Here is a 20,013-nt window from a genome sequence, read left to right on the forward strand (position 1 = left end):
TCCAGAATTCAGCCAGGACTCGCTGTGCTCCCCACTCCAGGATTCAGCCCAAGACACGCTCTGTTCCCCACTCCGGGGATTCAGCCCTGGACTCGCTCTGATCCCTGCTCCGGGATTCAGCCCAGGACTCGCTGTGCTCCCCACTCCGGGATTCAGCTCAGGACTCGCTCTGATCCCTGCTCCGGGATTCAGGCCAGGACTCGCTCTGATCCCCACTCCGGGATTCAGCCCAGGACTCGCTTTACTTCCCGCTCCGGAACCCAGCCCAGGACTTGCTCTACTCCTTGCTCCTGGACTCAGCCTGGGACCTGCTCTGGGACTCTGCCCGGGATCTGCTCTACACCCTGCTTTGGGATTCACTCCGCTCCCGCTCTGCGACCCAGACAGTGACTCACTCTGCTCCTCATTCTGGAACTTGCTCTGGTCCCTGCTCCGGAACTCGCTGTGCCGCCCGCTCTGGGACTCGCTCTGTTCCCACTCTGGGATCCGGCCCGTGACTCACTCTGCTTCCACCTGGTCTCTGGCTATAGCTTGTCTACCCTCTCCAGGTAGGGTAGCATAGTTGAAGAAGTGATACCATTATTTAAGAGAGGTGGTAAGGACAAGCCAGGGAACTATAGACCGGTGAGCCTTATGTCGGTAGTGGGAAAGTTGTTGGAGGGAATCCTGAGGGACACGTATTTGGAAAGGCAAGGACTAATTAGGGATAGTCACCATGGCTTTGTGCGTGGGAAATTACGTCTCACGAACTTGATTGAGTTTTCTGAAGAAGTAACAAAGAGGATTGATGAGGCCAGAGTGGTAAATGTGATCTATATGGACTTCAGTAAAACGTTCGACAAAGTTCCCCACTGGAGACTGATTAGCAAGGTTAGATCTCATGGAATACAGGGAGAACTAGCCATTTGGATACAGAAGTAGCTCAAAGGTAGAAGACAGTGGGTGGTGGTGAAAGATTGTTTTTCAGAGTGGAGGCCTATGACCAGTGGAGTGCCACAAGGATCAGTACTGGGTCCAGTACTTTTTATCATTTATATAAACGATTTAGAAATGAATGTAGGAGGTACCATTAGTAAGTTTGCAGATGACTCCAAAATTGGAGGGGTAGTGGACAGCGAAGAAGGTTACCTCAAATTACAATGGGATTTTGATCAGATGGGCAAATGGGCTGAGAAGTGGCAGATGGAGTTTAATTTAGATAAATGCGAGGTGCTGCATTTTGGGAAAGCCAATCTTAGCAGGACTTATACAATTAATGGTAAGGTCCTAGGGAGTGTTGCTGAATAAAGAGACCTTGGAGTGCAGGTTCATAGCTCCTTGAAAGTAAAGTCACAGGTAAATAGATTGGTGAAGAAGGCATTTGGTATGCTTTCCTTTATTGGTCAGAGTATTGAGTACAGGAGTTGCGACTGTACAGGTCATTGGTTAGGCTACTTTTGGAATATTGTGTTGTGAAATTTGAAAGGGTTCAGAAAAGATTTATAAGGATGTTGCCAGGGCTGGAAGATTTGAGCTATAGGGAGAGGCTGAACAGGCTGGGGCTGTTTTCCCTGGAGCGTCAAAGGCTGAGGGGTGACCTTTTAGAGGTTTACAAAATTATGAGGGGCATGGATAGGGTAAATAGACAAAGTCTTTTCCCTAGGGTTGGGGAGTCCAGAACTAGAGGGCATATGTTTAGGGTGAGAGGGGAAAGATATAAAAGAGACCTAACGGGCAACTTTTTCACATAGAGGGTGGTGCATGTATGGAATGAGCTGCCAGAGGAAGTGGTGGTGGCTGGTACAATTGCAGCATTTAAAAGGCATCTGGATGGGTATATAAATAGGAAGGGTTTAGAGGGATGTGGGGCAAGTGCTGGCAAATGGGACTAGATTAGGTTAGGATATCTGGTCGGCATGGACGAGTTGGACAGAAGGGTCTGTTTCTGTGCTTTACATCTCTCTGACTCTATGACTGTCAGTTAAATGTTGGGGGTGGGGGGGTATAAAAACAACTGCAAAGAGGGAAATAAGGAAAGGAAAAGGAAAAGGAACTGGCGAGCAGAGGAGTTCTGACTAGAGCATCTTACTCTGCTGCCATCTCTGCATCAGTGGTTTACTGTTATATCAGTGAGAATGACTTGTGATGGTGAATTTTCCAAAGGCAGCCCGGATGGTAGCCAGACCTTTGTCAGGTAATGTACACTTATCACAGAGTCATAGAGTCCTGTAGCATGGAAACAGACCCCTCGGTCCAACCAGTCCATGCCGACCATAATCCCAAACTAAACTAGTCCCACCTGCCTGCACTTGGCCCATATCCCTCCAAACATTTCTTATTCATGTACTTATCCAAATGTCTTTTAAGTGTTGTAACTGTACACGCATCCACCACTTCCTCTGGAAGTTCATTCTACACACAAATTGTGTGTAAAAAAATTGCCCCTCATGTCTTTTTTAAATCTTCCTCCTCTCACCTTAAAATATGCTCCCTAGTCTGGAAATCCCCCATCCTTGGAATGGGACGATTGGGCACCGACATTTTGGCACGGCCATTTGGGCGCCAGCTGATTTGGCGCCAGCCCATTTGGCGATGGGCGTTTTGGCGCTAGGAAAAAAATGTTGATTGACACATCATCATTCAAAGGTAGAACTTTAAAAAGTTTTAAAACTGTAACTTTATTGAAAAATGAAAACATTAAATTTTGTTACACTAAAGCTGTCCATACAGACAGATTTACAAATAAAGAAATGTTCTTAGCGCCAAAACGTCCGTCGCCAAATGGGCTGGCGTCAAATCGGTACCAAACCCCCCCCATCCTAGGGAAAAGACACCTGCCTTTCACTTTATGGAAGATACAGACTGTAGGGAAATAGATGGTGACATCTTGCAAAATGTCCAGATTACAGAGGAGGAAGTGCTGGATGTCTTGAAACGGTTAAAAGTGCATAAATCCCCAAGACCTGATCAGGTGTACCCGAGAACTCTGTGGGAAGCTAGAGAAGTAATTGCTGGGTCTCTTGCTGAAATATTTGTATCATCGATAGTCACAGGTGAGGTGCCGGAAGTCTGGAGGTTGGCAAACGTGGTGCCACTGTTTAGTCTAACTCTTTCTTATACACTTGTGGGATGTGAGCATCATTTATTGAAAAAAGGAGAAGGGCGGTAAAGACAAGCCAGGGAACTATAGACCGGTGAGCCTGACCTTGGTGGTGGGCAAGTTGTTGGAGGGAATCCTGAGGGACAGGATGTACATGTATTTGGAAAGGCAAGGACTGATTCGGGATAGTCAACATGGCTTTGTGCGTTGGAAATCATGTCTCACAAACTTGATTGGGTTTTTTGAAGAAGTAACAAAGAGGATTGATGAGGGCAGAGCAGTAGATGTGATCTACATGGACTTCAGTAAGACGTTCGACAAGGTTCCCCATGGGAGACTGATTAGCAAGGTTAGATCTCATGGAATACAGGGAGAACTAGCCATTTGGATACAGAACTGGCTCAAAGGTAGAAGACAGAGATTGGTGGTGGAGGGTTGTTTTTCAGACTGGAGGCCTGTTACCAGTGGAGTGCCACAAGGATCGGTGCTGGGTCCTCTACTTTTGGTCATTTACATAAATGATTTGGATGCGAGCATAAGAGGTACAGTTAGTAAGTTTGCAGATGACACCAAAATTAGAGGTGCAGTGGACAGCGAAGAGGGTTACCTCAGATTACAACAGGACCTTGACCAGATGGGCCAATGGGCTGAGAAGTGGCAGATGGAGTTTAATTCAGATAAATGTGAGGTGCTGCATTTTGGGAAAGCAAATCTTAGCAGGACTTATACACTTTATGGTAAGTTCCTAGGGAGTGTTGCTGAACAAAGAGACCTTGGAGTGCAGGTTCAAAGCTCCTTGAAAGTGGAGTCGCAGGTAGCTAGGATAGTGAAGAAGGAGTTTGGTATGCTTTCCTTTATTGGTCAGAGTATGGAGTATAGGAGTTGGGAGGTCATGTTGCGGCTGTACAGGACATTGGTCAGGCCACTGTGGGAATATTGCGTGCAATTCTGGTCTCCTTCCTATCGGAAAGATGTTGTGAAACTTGAAAGGGTTCAGAAAAGATTTACAAGGATGTTGCCACGGTTGGAGGATCTGAGCTACAGGGAGAGGCTGAACAGGCTGGGGTTGTTTTCCCTGGAGCGTCGGAGGCTGAGGGGTGACCTTATAGTGGTTTACAAAATTATGAGGGGCATGGATAGGATAAATAGACAAAGTCTTTTCCCTGGGATCGGGAATCCAGAACTAGAGGACATAGGTATAGGGTGAGAAGGGAAAGATATCAAAGAGACCTAAGGGGCAACTTTTTCACGCAGAGGGTGGTACATGTATGGAATGAGCTGCCAGAGGATGTGGTGGAGGCTGGTACAATTGCAACATTTAAGAGGCATTTGGATGGGTATATGAATAGGAAGGGTTTGGAGGGATATGGGCCAGGTGCTGGCAGGTGGGACTAATTTGGGTTGGGATATCTGGTCGGCAAGGATGGGTTGGACCGAAGGGTCTGTTTCCATGCTGTACATCTCTATTGTCTATAACTTTATCTGTACCCCTTATGATTTTATAAACCTCTATAAGGTGACCCCTCAACGCTGTACACTACTGTGAAAAAAGTCCCATCCTATCCAGTCCCTCCCTGTAACTCAAACCCGGCATTACAGCAACATCCTGGTAAATCGCACGGTGGCTCAGTGGTTAGTACTGCTACCTCACAGCACCAGGGACCTGGGTTCGAGTCCAGCCTTGGGTGACTGACTGTGTGGAGTTTGCACATTCTCCCTGTGTCTGCACGGGTTTCCTCCCACAGTCCAAAGATGTGCTGGTCAGGTGAATTGGCAATGATCAATTGCCCGTAGTGCTAAGTGCATTAGTCAGGTTTAAACAGAGGGTATAGGAATGGGTCAGGGTGAGTTACTCTTCCGAGGGTCAATGTGGACTTGTTGGGCCAAAGGGCCTGTTTCTATACTGTAGGGAATCTAATCTAAATCGTCTCTGAACCCACTCCAGCTCCTTGTGTCATGCAGCATATTATTGTAAAGTGGAAAGTGGGTAAATATACACTGACTAACCTTGACCAGTTTGCGGTAACCCCTTTTCACTTAGCTACATTACATGGTGAGGCGATGGCCGAGTGGTAGTATTGCTTGGCTATTAATCCAGAAACTCGGCTAATGTTCTGGGGACCTGAGGTTGAATCCCACCACAGCAGATGGTGAATTTGAATTCAATTTTCAAAAGTCTGGAGTTAAGTATCTATGATGACCATGAAACCATCGCCAATTGTCGGAAAAACCCATCTGACTCTTTAATGTCATTCAGTGAAGGATACCCGGTCTGGCTTACCTGCAACTCCGGTTGGCTCTCAACTGTCCTCTGAAATGGCCAAGGAAGTCTCTCAGTTTAAGGACAGCTAGGGATGGGCAATAAATGCAGTCAGTGATGCCCACATCCCACAAGTGTATAAGAAAGAGATAGACAATAACAAAAAACAGTACAGTACAGGAACATGCCTTTTGGCCCACCAAGCCTGTGTCAACACATCATACTTTTCTGAGCGAAAAACCTCCTGCTTCCATATAGTCCATATCCCTCTATTCCCTGCCTAATCATGTATCTGTCGAGATGCCTCTTAAATGTTGCTATTGTATCTATTTCTAACACCACATCCTTTGGCAGCACATTCCAAGTACTTACCACACTCCATGTGGGTGATACAGTGGTTAGCACTGTTGTCTCACAGCACAAGTGACCTGGGTTTGGTTCCAGCCTCAGGCAAGTACTTGTGTGGAGTTTGCAAGTTCTCCCTATGTCTGCATGGATTTCCACCCACAAACCAAAGATATGCAGGTTAGGTGGATTGGCCATGCTGAGGTTTTCTGTAGTGTTCAGCCTAGGTGATTAGCCAAGGAAAATGTGGGGTTACAAGATATGGTAGAGGCTGGGTGTGGGTGGGACATCCTTCAGAGGGTTGATGTGGACTCAATGGGCCAAATGGCCTTCTTCCATACTTTAAGGATTCTATGCCAAAAAAAAAGTGCCTCTCACAACTCATTTAATCTTTTCCCTCTTTTACCTTAAACCTATGTCCCTCATTTCTTGCCTGGGAAAAAGATTCAATGCATTCTATCCATGTCACTCATAAGTTTGATTTGATTTGATTTATTATTGTCATGTGTACCAAGATACAGTGAAAAGTATTGTTTTGCATGCTAACCAGACAAGTAATATCTTACATAAATACATCAGGGCAATAGAACAGAATGCAGAATATAGTGTTACAGCTGCAGAGAAGGTACAGAGAAAGACTAATGTATGAGAGGTCAGTTGATAAGTTTGATAACATCTGTTCGTGAATCTGTTGGCATGTGTTTTCAAACTTTTGTATCTTCTGCCTGAGGGTGCTGTGATGCAGCAGTGCTAACCACTGAGCCACCCTGCCACCCTCGTATACTTAGTTATGGGGCCCATAGTGATTTATAGGAAGTCTTGTGGATTATGTTGGTCTGCCAATCTTCTCTTTCCTACTGCGATCCAGCAGAAGTAGTGATGTGAGGGGGATGCTCTTAGCCTCCTAGTTCCTGACAAATACAAAATGATCTGCTTATTTCGTTGTCCAGGTTATCCCTGTTTACATTAATAACTGTAGCATTCTGCCATCAGGGACCATGAATTTCAAGGCATTGCACCCACGGTCCCCCCCATAATCTGAAGTGGGGATGTTCACTGCTGTTTGCACCATGTTCACTCCCACCCTTCAGATAATGAAGTGGTCCATGCTCGCATGAATCAAGACATGGGCAACATCGAAATTTTGGACTGGTAAATTGCGAATAATACATTAGCCACACTGTGGCCAGGCAATGGCTATTGCCAACAAGCGAAAATGCCAGGAGTGAAAAACGGAAGCCTTCATTGCCCAAAGCAAGTTGCATGCACCCTTTATGCTCAGTTCAACCCTGAGATGAGCTTTGGACTTTCAAATCTCTTTCATCACAAAGCATTTGGAGGTGGAGAGAGATTGAGATACAGATGTTCCAGCCACTCTCCTGAGCATTGCAACATCAATGTGGGACTTCTGACTGGACTGTGTCAGCACTAGCACATCATTATTACAACAAGCTAAACTAACAAACTAAAATGACCAAGCATCAGAAATCTGCCAATGTCTCTTTACATTGTGTGGCTGTAGAGTTTCTCTCTTTTCCCAAATTACAATTTTCATAAAAAAAGAAGCGCCCATAATTGAATAGAAAATAATGTTTATCATCCTTGAGTAAGGAGCTCTGGTCTCATTTCACTATCTGACATCCTTTTTCTCGTCCTATTTATCAGCTTTGACTTTTATGAGGTCTGCTGTCTCTTGTTAATCTGCCTCTATTAAAAATCATTATCATAAGTACAATTTGATGTGCCCATCACATTCAATAATTTAGGTTTCTATTAGTGTCATTTGTAAAAATAAACGTTTGTAACTTGCAATATCACGGACAGTAGGTCAAATGAATTATATTCAGCTTGAAAGCATGACTGCAAAAATATATTTAGTGATTTTGAAAGTGATTCTTGATTGTTTCACTGTTTGGAAGTGACTTGTTATTTGGTTTGCGGAATCCTGTTTTCTTCCTTTCATTTTATTATAGAGGCCCCTTTGTCATATTCTGTTCACTTTACAGACCCTCACTCTGCAATGCAGCGCTGAGTTAATAGGAGTCAGTGGTTAGCACCACGCTGAACATGATCCAGACTACTTGTGTGGAAATGATGAATGAGTACTCGAGACTCATCCCATGGAAATATTAGGAACATTGACTAATGCGTAAGGTATTTCAGATGAATATGAGGATTGGATGACATTCTTTGGGTTTGGTTTGCAGAGATGAGTCATCTGCTTATTGCAGCACCTTTTGCATTACCTCACATGTGTAGAACATCAATGTTTAATGTGTAATGGTCCTTAATGTCTAATATTAAGCTCTTACTTCTTGTCTGCCATCATGTTCTATTATGAATCAGAAGGAATCATTACGCCATTGTTAATTCCCAGATTTACTAATGTCCTTAATTTTATTGAGTATCCATTGTAATTAATCAGATTATGCTTTGTCCACACTTTCCATCTTGAATTTGAAATTTGGATTTATAGGACAACAACTTGCATTTATATTGTACCTTGTGATCTAAGGGGGTCATATCAAACAAAATTGACTCTGAGCCACATGGGAATATAATAGACTGGGTGACCAAAAGCTTGAACAAACTGGTAAATTTTAAGGCAAAATAATAAGGAGGAAGGGAGATGTACTGAGGCAGAGAGATTCCATGAGGACCCAGAGCTTAGAGCTAAGGCAGCTGAAGGTCTCTGATGCCAAAGAGACTGAAGCACAGGGGCATTGGAAGAGTGTGGAAACCTCAGTGTGAGGTTGGAAGAGGATTACAGAGACAGTGAGGGCTGAGGCCACAAAGGAATTTCTATCGCCTGGGACCAAGTCAGGCAATCTCACAACAATCTAAGTCTATGTGGACAAATGAAGGGGTCACAGGGGCAGATGGTCAGACTGTTGTAATGCCAGAGGAAGTCAATGGATTGTGACACATGCTGAAAGAATTGTAACACATTCTGAAAGAAATTGAAGTTTTTTCTGGGTGATTTTTGTATGGCTGGAGCTGCCCTCTGAAAATCTCCATTAAATCAGAGACTTTGGCTGGTTCAGAGTAAATTAAGTAAAATAATTACTCAGGAACTGTTAGAACATTAAATACACATTCTAAGTCCTGAGTAACTGTTAAGCAGACCACATACCTACCTCACAACTCTCTCCTCCCCATCTCCAACTGCAACCCAAGACCCCCAGATCACTTACATTCCATTAACCTTGACATGTCAACCCCAGGACATGAAACCCCACCCCAGGGAGTAATACCCCACCCTCCACCTTTACTTCACCTCCACACCCAGCCTGCCCTGGCATTGCTGTCACACCTGATCCTACCTGACATATGGAGGTGGACCAGATCACCCATTCCCCTTAACCCTACTCTGCACTGACCCCGAGCCGACTAACCCCCACGCAACACTGTACCTCCCCCCCTTCAGCTGCTAGAGCCAAAACTGCCCACACACCCCTCCCCCTCCCCCGACCCAGCATCAATGGTCCCCAATTCCTGCTGGACCCAATTCTCTAGCCTGTTGCAACATACCAAACCACTTACCTGCGCCTCGTGCTGCCTTGCACCCTGGCACCCTACCTGGCTGGCACGTTACCCATACCCAAGTGGCATCCCATGTCCCTGGCACCCCAACCTTTTGGTATCCTACCCCAACCTCTGGCATTCTAGCAACTTGATATCATGCTTACTTTATAGTGCCAGTGAGTCACACAGCACAGAAACAAACCCTTTGGCCAAGCTCGCCCACGCTGACCAGGTTTGTCAAACTGAACTGACCCCATTTGCCCTCATTTGGCCCACAGCAACTGTCAAAGTGGTTGGCAGGACCTTTCTATGTCTGAAAACATCAGCCAATTGCTGTGAAAGGGGGCTGCGTTTTGCCTTCCTCTGTCAAAGCTCATGAATGGCCCGTCATTACTGAGGGAGCCCTTTTCTCGTAAGTGTGGAGCTCTCTTCTTCCATTCTTTTCAAAAGTTAATTTAAAGGTTTTTTTTGTTTAGAGGAGAACAATGTATGAGATGTCAGGCAAAATGAAACGTTACCCATGTAAAACAAGAGATTAGGTGATTTTTCTTTTGCTCAGAGGGTCTTTGGAATTCACATCCTGAAAATCAGAAGCAGAGCTCTTGTATATTTTTATCGATCCATTCTTGACAAGGGAGGGAGCTATCGGGGTCAGAGGGAATGTGGATTAGAGATTACCATCAGATCAACCATGATCGTATTGAGTGATGGAACTGAATAGTCTCCTCCTGCTCCTTGTTTGCATCTCCATATTCAATAAGAGAACAAAGCCAGAGGATTTTAGTTTTGAACAAATAACAACCAGTTTTAGGATACAAAGTTACAGCAGTAACACAATCTACAAATATTCATAGATGGGAACATATAAATTAGGGCCATTCAGCCTCTCGAGCTTGCTACAACATTTAATAAGTTCCTGGTGAATCTAATTGGGTGTGAAGAACCAGCAGGTATGTCACTTAAAGACATTATGTGCCAAACAGGGAATATAGGAATTTTGTTTGATAGTGGCATAAGTCGGCGGCTACATTGTGTGTTTTCATACTGAACAGAGCCAACAGTTATGGCAGAGTTAAAAATCGCACAACACCAGGTTATAGCACAACTGGCTTCTTTGGAAGTACAAGCTTTCAGAGCGCTGCTCCTGCATCAGGTAGCAAGTGGGGCAGGATCATAGGACACAGAATTTATAGTAAAAGGTCAAAGTGTCATACAAGTGATGCGATGTATTGAACAAACCTAGAGTTCTGTTAAGTCTTTAATCGCTTAGAATGGGGGATGCAGGTTTTGATTCATTACTATGTAAATCCTGTTATTAATATACTGCAGAGGAATTATTTTCACAATGCATTATTGACAGGATCAAGGGTAGGTCAAAAACTATGGTCTAAAGTATCTTCCTCATTATATACACACAAACACATGGCAGCCTAGTAAACACCCAATATTCTCAATGAATGGACATCTCCACTTACAGAATTAAATATGGAGGAAAATTCGGAATTCCTGGAATCCTCCTTCACAACTAGGACGGATGCAACCAAAAGTAACTTTATATTTGTTCCCAGAATGACAAAATCCAAAAGCTTACGAATTAGCATTAAGCTTGCTGGGAAGAGGTTTATCCATCTGTGAATGTCTCTGACGCATTTAAATCCACTTACTGCGATGGCCATTAGTACAGCTGCCTGGATCATGAGAGGTCACCTGCTATTAACAGGGCACTCCTCTCAATAAGGCTCTAGATTTACAAACACAAGTTGAATCACGGCCAGAACCAACAATATAGATTCTCAGGAGGATCATGGATGAGAAGCACAGAGAGGGAAGGAATTAGAGAGAGTAGGTGTTGACTCATGGAGACTGGAAGACCAATGCTGGAGTACAGAGTAAGGTTAATGTAGGGGAGTCAGAGTCAAGTGAACAGAAGAGATTTGTAAAGAAGCAGAGATAAAGTAAACAAGATCAACAAACTTGGGAATAGGAATTTCTAATATTGGGGCATGGGAGAGGAGGGCAGTACAGGGCAGAATAAAGTAGGAATTTTATAAAAAGCCTTGTCATATCCACAGGGTAGGCCAGAGAATTTTATAATGAATTGGAATTCCCCTTGAATTGTAATCACTGCTGTTATGTAGACCAGAACCACCGCTATATGTGCACAGGAAGATCCCACAACAGCAACCCATATGAAGACGGAACCTTTAATGTACCAAAATATCCAGGAGTACGATAAGATAACTGTGGCAGCTAAGGGATATGAGACAGATCACCAAGAGCTTAGTCACAAGGTTAAAGGAGGAAAGTGAGGTAGAGAGGCAGAAAGTACAGAGAGCGATTTCCTGAGCTTAAGCCCCACATAACTGAAGACACCAATGGACAGGAGTCAAAAATTGGAATGTATTAAAGGCCAAAATTAGAGTAGTACATATATGTCAGAGAGTTGAAGGGTTAGTGACGTTACAGAGATAGAAAATGGTGAGGCTACAGAGGAATTTAGAAACAAGGACAGGAGTTTTAAGATCAAAATACTGGCTACTGGGAAAACAGCATGTATTGCTAATGTCGCAAAGTCATTAGAATATCTTTCAGCAGCACAGTTATTCGTTATATTTTAAATATCTTTATGGAGGATATTACAATTGGAGGATATTTTGAGGAAAGCAATTTATTTCTTCAAATCCCACTTAACAGAACCTCTTTGGTTTAAGGCAGCAGCTCAATTAAAATAGAAAATATTCATTAAAATGGGGGCTTGAGAGGATTTTTGGAGATTACATCAGAAAGGGAAGCGTGATACAAATTCCCTTTTCCTTTCAGGCCAGTGGTAGATTTAGTGCCGAGCTGTTAAATCATACACAAATACAAATTGTCCTTTGAGCCTTGGTAAAATATTTCTTTGAAGCTCTGTCCATTACAGCTTGGTGAATCTTGCTAAAACTCTATGAATGTTCCTGACATGTCTTCACATTTCCAAATAAACATTTCACATTCCAAGTACACACTGGGAGAAATGTTCAGAATACTGAATACAAAGAACCTTATTCCACTCCATCATGAACATGTTTGCCTCGTTTGTGATAATTCCCATTTTCTGAAAATTAACTGCACATTCTCCTCTCCCTGGGCTGCCCCTCAGTGTTTCCTCTCCCTGGGCTGCCCCTCAGTGTTTCCTCTCCCTGGGCTGCCCCTCAGTGTTTCCTCTCCCTGGGCTGCCCCTCAGTGTTGCGTCCATTTCAGTTTGACGGATTTTGAGGTGGCTGATAAATCCGGTACATGATCATCAGATTCCACCACATACAGGGCAGGAGGTTCTAGGGAATACTCACAGATAAGGAACTGAATATTAGCAAACTAATGCAGTAGTGGAGAAATTAATGGAATTGAAAGGTGGTAAATCCTGTAGACTTGATGATCCACATCCCAGAGTGTTGAAAGAGGTGGCTATATATATATTTGTTTTGATTTGATTTGATTTATTATTGTCACGTACCTGGGTACAGTGAAAAGTTTTGTTTTGTGTGCAGTACAGGCTGATCATACCATACAAACTGTGTAAGGGTGATAGAACAGAGTGAGGAATGCAGTGCTATGCCTGCAGAGAAGGGGCAAAAAGAGTGAGATCAACAATAAATTTAAAATTTGAGAGGTCCATTCAGAAGTCTAATAACAGCAGGGAAGAAGCTGCTCTTAAATCTTTTGGTACATGTGCTTAAGCCCCATGGTTGAGGTTGGAGAAGGTTATAACCGGGGTGGGAGGGGTCTTTGATTATGTTGGCTGCTTCCTGAGGCAACAAGAAGTATAGAGCGAGTTTTGAGAAGATTTGTAGCTCAGTTGAAGTTGTGGATGTAGGTTGCTTGCTGAGCTTCGTTTCTAGACCTTTCATCACCCAACTAGGTAACATCTTCAGTGGGCCTTTGCGTGAAGCACTGTTGATAATTCCTGCTTTCTGTTTATATGTTTGGGTGTCTTTGGGTTGGTGATGTCATTTCCTGTGGTGACATCATTTCCGGTGGTGATGTCATTTCCTGTTCTTTTTCTCAAGGGGTGGTAAATTGGGTCTAACTCAATGTGTTTGTTGATAGAGTTCCAGTTGGAATGCCATGCTTCTAGGAATTCTCGTGCGTGTCTCTGTTACCTTGTCCTAGGATGGATGTGTTGTCCCAGTCAAAGTGGTGTCCTTCCTCATGTTTATGTAAGGATATTAGTGAGAGAGGGTCATGAAGTATAAATGGAGTCAATAATAATGGATGCAATTGTGGTTAACTGGTATTATTCTGTAGATTCTCAAATTGTGTTGCAAGTTGTAAGGTAGCAGTGTTTAAGAAAGAAAGGAGAGAGAAATTGGGGAGCTACAGACTTGTCTGATTATGGTTCCTATGGAGGACTCTTTCTGCTGCTTGTTACAGAGATGATTATTGCAAAGATGTTCCTCAACTGTCTCCTCTCTGTGGCCAAGGAATCACAGGGTCGTTTTCACCCATCAAGAGGCACTGCAAACATGATCATCATTGTGTGGCAAAGCCAAGAAAAATAGAAGGGATATCACCAACCGTTACACACGGCCCTTCTCAACCTGTGGTTCCGTGAATTGTAAAGTCTCTTCCTCAAATATGGCTACCTGCAGTAGCTGCCCAATCTTCAACTACTCCGTGATGATCAATGTAAGTCATTATCCTCATCGATGAGTCTGCCACAGACCCTATCTCAGTGAAGGCTGGGGTCGAACATGACTGTATCATTGCATTAATTCACTTTTCCATTTTCTTCATGACAATATCCAGCAAATAATCCACAGGAGAGCTGATAGTCGACAAAATAGATGGGAAACTGTTCAGCGTAACAGTGTCTTCAATCCAAAACTTCAATTTCAGAAATTGAGCTCCAGTACCTGGGTAACTACATGTTTTAACATGCTCATAGGAGACAAACATTCAAGTTTCAGGATCATAGGACCGGGAGGATGCTCCCTTTGAGCCTGTTTGCTGTTCAATGACTGATCTGCATCATAACTCCTGCTACTCACTTCAATTCAACAATTCTTACTATTTTGCCTGACGGGAATCTTTCAATTGTCAAATAACCAAGCCTAGTCAAAAAGAAGAAATCTTGTTTAGTGGCAACTTAATACTGATACAAGATAATCAGCAAAAGAATCAGTGGGATAGAAGAAGACAATTACTGATCATCAGCAAGTTGCTGTGATCTGGAATATACTTCCTGACAGGCTGGAGGATGAGAAGTCATTAATAACTTTTAAAAGGAAATTGGATAAATACTTTCAAAGACCTAGTGTTGACATGATAGCCTGATTGACCTTATGGTGTACCATTTCTGTATTATTTATAACCATGTAGTTTTCAATGCAGCTTAAACCTGCTCTGTCCTCCCTTTCGACATTCTTAGCAAAACAAACACATTAGCACAGATGGATAACACTTCTAAGGTGGGTAATGAGTAATTTTCTAACAGCTACAAGCACTTAAGCTAATAGCTGTAAAAGAACGCTCAGTGGTTAGCCTCATAGCACCAGGGACCTGGGTTCGATTCCAGCCTTAGGTGACTGTCTGTGTGGAGTTTGCACATTCTCCCCGTGTCTGTGTGGGTTTCCTCCAGGTGCTCTGGTTTCCTCCCACAATCCAAAGATGTGCAGATGAGGTGAACTGGCCATGCTAAATTGCTTATAGTGCTCAAGGATGTGTAAGTTAGGTGAATTAGTCAGGGGTAAATATAGGGTAATAGGGTAGGGAGAATGGGTCTGGGTGGGTTACTCTTCGGAGAGTCGGTGTGGACTTGTTGGGCCGCAGGGCCTGTTTCCGCACTGTAGGGATTCTATTAAAGAGAAAACTTGAAAGCAGCATTGCATTTTTCACAACCTCAGGCCTTCCAAAGTGCTTCACACTTGATCAAATACCTTCTGAAGTGACATCGCAGTTGCAATATCAAAAACACAGCAGCTAATTTGCTTATACTAAATTCTCATAAACAGTAATGTGATAATGATCAAGTAGTTTAATTTCTATCTTTGTGATGTTGTTTGAGGGATAACTGTTGGCCGGGACATTGGGAAAAACGTCTTCGCTGAACGTCTTTGAGTAGTGCCATGAGAATTTTTACATACACCTGAGAGGGAAGCCTGGTCTGCCATCTCACAGCCCGTCTGAAAGACAGCACCTCTGACATTGCAGCACCTCTCTTGCTATTATACTCGATTGCAGAGTGATTTTGTGCTCAAATCCCTGGACTGAGAACTGAATCTACACCAACTTTATCAGCAAAGACAATATCCTCAAGCTAGTGGACCTGAGCCTCACCACCCACTTCACATTCAATAACGAAACCTACAAACAAGTCAACAGAACACCAATGGGATCACCAATATTAGAGCTCATAGCATAAGCAGTAATGCAGAGACTTGAACAAGCTGCCCTCCCATCTATCTAACCCAAACTCTGGGTCCGCTAGGTAAATGCCACCTTTGTCATTACAAAATGGAACAAATTAGAGGAAACATGCAACACCATCAACAATATCCTGACTGGCATAAAATTCACAGAAGAGGAGGAGAATGACAACAGACTCCCATTTCTAGATGTGACAGTTGAACGTTCAGTTAACAGAGAGCTTCAAACCAGCGTCTAAGAAAAACAACAAATGCAGACCAAATACTTAACTTCCAAAGCAATCATCCCAACACCCACAAACGGAGTTACATTAAGATATTATTTCAATGAGCTATATCACACTGCAGCACCCAGGAACTACAAACAGCAGAAGCTAAATAGCTATACAACGTTTTAAAGAAAAACGAGTACCCAATAAACACAGTCCACCAATTCCTCAGAAACAAACCCAAACAAGTAGACACAACGCAACCAAAAACTCTAGCCACATTACTTTACATCAAAGATATATCAGAATTGACTTCCAGACTACTCAGGCCCCTTGGCATCAAGGTAGCTCACAAACCTACCAATACACTTAAACATAGAACATAGAACATTACAGCACAGTACAGGCCCTTCAGCCCTCAATGTTGTGCCGACCTGTCATACCAATCTGAAGCCCATCTAACCTACACTATTCCATGTTTGCCCATATGCTTGTCCAATGACGACTTAAATGTACTTGAAGTTGGCGAATCTACTACCGTTGCAGGCAAAGCATTCCATACGCTTATTACCCTCTGAGTAAAGAAACTACCTCTGACTTCTGTCCTATATCTATCACCCCTCAATTTAAAGCTATGCCCCCTCATGCTCGCCATCACCGTACTTGGAAAAAGGCTCTCCCAGTCCACCCTATCTAACCCTCTGATTATCTTATATTTCTCTTTTAAGTCACCTCTCAACTTTCTTCTCTCTAATGAAAACAGCCTCAAGTCCCTCAGCCTTTCCTCATAAGACCTTCCCTCCATACGCGGCAACATCCTGGTAAATCTCCTCTGCACCCTTTCCAAAGCTTCCACATCCTTCTTATAATGCGGTGACCAGAACTGTACACAATACTCCAAGTGCAGCCGCACTAGAGTTTTGTACAACTGCAGCATAACCTCATGGTTCTGGAACTCAATCCCTCTATAAATAAAAGCTAAAACACTGTATGCCTTCTTAACCTGGGTGGCAACTTTCAAGGATCTGTGTACATGGACACTGAGATCTCTCTGCTCATCTACACTACCAAGAATCTTACCATTAGCCCAGTACTTACTCCAACCAAAGTGAATCACCTCATACTTGTCTGCATTAAACTCCAGTTGCCACCTCTCAGCCCAGCTCTTTAGCTCTATGTCTCTCTGTAACCTACAACATCCTTCGCCACTATCCACAACTCCACTGACCTTAGTGTCGTCTGCAAATTTTCTAACCCACCCTTCTACGCCATCATCCAGGTCGTTTATAAAAATGACGAGCAGCAGGGGATCCAACACCGACCCTTGCGGTACACCACTAGTAACTGCACTCCAGGATGAACATTTTCCATCAACCACCACCCTCTGTCTTCTTTGAGCAAGCCAAACTGATCCAAACTGCTATGTCTCCTACAATCCCATTCCTCCACATTTTGTACAATGGACAACCTTATCAAATTCCTTGCTGAAATCCATATACACCACATCAAGCGGTTTACTCTCATCTACCTGTTTGGTCACCTTCTCAAAGAACTCAATAAGGTTTGTGAGGCACGACCTACCCTTCACAAAACCGTGCTGACTATCCCTAATCAAATTATTCTTTCCGAGATGATTATAAATCCTATCTCTTATAACCTTTTCCAACACTTTACCAACAACTGAAGTAAGGCTCACTGATCTATAATTACTAGCGACTAATGAACCTAAAGGATCCATTAGATACTACCAGCAAACTAATGTCACTTACAAGATACCATGCAAGAATTGTAAAAAAAACACTACATCGGACAAACAAGCAGGAAACTTGCCACCAATTAGCCATAAAAATACATGACCCACTCTCACTAGTTTCTACACACACAGAAAGAGAAGGATACCACTTTGACTTGGACAACACACGCATCCAAGGACATTGAAACAAAGACACGCACGAGAGTTCTTAGAGGCATGGCATTCTAACCAGAACTCCATCAATAAACACATTGATTTAGATCCCATTTACCTTCCCTTGAAACAAAAGGACCGGAGATGACATCATCCACCTTAAGAAACCAAGATCTCTCAATAGAGAGGCAGGATATACCACCAGCGCTTCACCGGAGACTCTCACTGATGATGTTACCTAGTATGGTGACGAAACGTCTGAAAACAAACCTTCCAGCTCAGCGAGCTAACTTACATACTTATCATCAACCTGAGCTACAAATCTTCTCAAAAATTGCTGAATCCTGACTGAGGCAAGAGTGCCACTGTACACTATGTAGTATCATAGAATCATACAGTACAGAAGACTCCCTTTGGTTCATTGGATCTACACTGTTCTTGGACTCAATTTGCAATTTCCAGGTGGTGTTTGATGCAGATGTTGTCTGTACGATTATACGAGAAAGGTTTATTCCATAAGAATGGAGGATGTAGGAGGAGGAATTGATCGCTTGACCCATCAAGCCTGATCAATAAAGTCATGGAGGATTTGGATGTGGTCGTAACTCTATTTTCCTGTCTGATTCAGTGGATATTGGCAGACGGTCAAATAGGGGACCCAAAGCTTACCCAGGGCCAGCACAAGCATATTTGGCAACTACAGTGTGGTTTCAGTCTGCCATCTGCACCATGACCCATATAATCCAGGGGATGTTGGCAGAAGTGGCATCAGTGAAAGTAGGTGGCAAGATGCAAGCGGGTACTAAGATAGAACTTTCCAGACTTTGTCCCGCTGGGTTTCCATCTGGAGGTGTAAAGAATTGCCATGACATCCAAGTACCAATTGTGAGTGGATCTGCAGTCACAGTATGAGTGGTGTGGGGGCTTTTCCATGGCAACTGTTTCTGTAACCCCAGTTCTGACCATGACCCCTTACTTTGGGATGCCTTGTTTTGGGGGAAGCAAAACTTCATGGATGGGCTTTTCTTGAAAAAAAATCATTTACATGATGTGCACTTTGCTGGTTGGGCAAGCCGCTTCCTAACTGTCCTTGAGATGACAATGGTGAGCTGCCTTCTTGAATTGCTGTGACTGAGTTGGTGTATGTACACCCACAATGCTATTAGGGAGGGAATTCCAGGGTTGTGATCCAGTGACAGTGAAGGACTGGTGACATATTTCCAAGTCAGAATGGTGACTGACTTGGAGGAGAACCTATAGGTGGTGGTATCCCCATGTATCTGGTGCCTTTGTACTTCTAGATGGAATTGGTCATGGGTTTGGAAGGTGCTGTCTGAGGATCTTTGGTGAATTTCTGCAGTGCATCTTGTAGATAGTACACACACTACTGCTACTAAGTGTCAGTGATGGAGGGAATGGATGTTTGTGGAATTGGTGCCAAATAAGCGGACGCTTTTATCCTGGATGGTGTCCAGCTTCTTGAGTGTTTCTGGAGCTGTAGTCATCTGGGCAAGTGGGGAGCATTACATCACACTCCTGACTTGTGAACAGGCTTTGGACAGTCAGGAGATGAGTTCCTCGCTGCAGTATTCATACCTACTGACCTGCTGTTATAGCCATTGTATGTTTATGGCTACAGTGGAGTTTATGAATCTATGGCAAACTCAAGGATGTTGATAGTGGGGCTTTGAGCATTGGCAATGCAATTGAATGTCAAGGGTGATGGTGAGATTCTCCATTTTTGGAAATGGTCATTGCCTAGCACTTCTAAGGTGTAAATGATATTTGCCAGCCCAAACCTGGATATCGTTTGAGTCTGGCTACCTTTGGAGATGGGCTGCTTTCAGTATCTGAGGAGTCATGAAAGGTGCTACACATTGTGAAATGGGATTAGGGTAAGTAGGTGCTTGATGACAGCCACAGACATGATGGGCTGAAGGGACTCTTTCCCTGCTGTAAAACTCCATGACTCTGTGACATGAGTTTTCATATTTGTTCTTTGCTTCCTTTTCAGAAGGCCAGGAAACCCTGACTTTTTTTTTCCTTTCAAGATCCTCAGCTCTGATTTTCCTTTGTCTCTCCAACCAGTTTGGAACAAATGGCACTTGCCATTCTGAAACTCATTAGAAGTTCCAATTTTTTTTTAAATTCAAGGATATAAAAACAGGATGCAGCCATGGGCTACGGTGATGAAAATGGATGCCTTCAATTTGACCCTGACTTCAGTGGGAACAGAGGAGTTCTTCCTCTTCCAGTGCAACCAAGTGACAATTCACAGACTTCCC

The sequence above is a fragment of the Chiloscyllium plagiosum genome, unplaced genomic scaffold (genome assembly GCF_037043375.1).
Source record: "Chiloscyllium plagiosum isolate Xiang-an unplaced genomic scaffold, Cpla_swu_hap1 HiC_scaffold_19, whole genome shotgun sequence".
NCBI classification, from domain to species: domain Eukaryota; kingdom Metazoa; phylum Chordata; class Chondrichthyes; order Orectolobiformes; family Hemiscylliidae; genus Chiloscyllium; species Chiloscyllium plagiosum.